This window comes from Photinus pyralis, unplaced genomic scaffold (assembly GCF_008802855.1).
Source record: "Photinus pyralis isolate 1611_PpyrPB1 unplaced genomic scaffold, Ppyr1.3 Ppyr1.4_LG6, whole genome shotgun sequence".
NCBI classification, from domain to species: domain Eukaryota; kingdom Metazoa; phylum Arthropoda; class Insecta; order Coleoptera; family Lampyridae; genus Photinus; species Photinus pyralis.
The window spans coordinates 14,672,450-14,673,202 of record NW_022170663.1 but is presented as its reverse complement, the minus strand read 5'-3'; positions in this window follow the sequence as shown (position 1 = coordinate 14,673,202).

The following is a 753-nucleotide window of genomic DNA, read 5'->3' as shown; positions in this document are numbered from 1 at the left end:
GCGGACGCTAGATAGTTCCAGGCGATTTCGTATAAAAAGGCCGTAATTATATTGATTATGGATAGTCTACAAATCCACTAACTTTATACGAGGGACTAAACGTACTTATGCCCTATACACTACTACGGGTGCGAGGTTAAGCTGAGAATGATTTCACAGTCTCGCGAGCGATAAAATCGAGCGACCCGGACTCACATTATTGCATTTGTGCTTCGTTGGCTATTGATACCCAGCTCAAAATCTGAAATGGAAGCTCGTGAACTCGTTGAGTTCGCACGCTTAATAGCCAGATATTTACCCGTATCTACATCTGAGGATCCTATTTCTCCGTCAAAGTGGTTAATTGAACTGGAAACGAAATTTAATTCCAAACGCGCCTCGCTTATCGCCAGACCTACTCACGTCCACGTTTTCTATGAAGCGGTACTTATGTAAATTTCTTAATACTTGAACGAATACAAATTTAAATAATTTTTACGCCCACCAGGCGACCCCCGTTACATGTGTGGTGCCCCCTAGTACAAACAAAATGAGATGGTTCCCTACTCTCCAATAGATCACGGAGATGACCCAATTAAGTCGAAGTAAACCTGTAACCTGTAGCAGCCCTGGATAAGTATAAACAGTAGGAACAGACACTCCCACTGTGCGAAAGATGGCAGTGGGACTAAAATCTCATATCCATCACAGTTGTTAACTCTCTCTCTCTCTATCTCTCTCTCTCTCTCTCTCTCTCTCTCTCTCTCTCTCTCT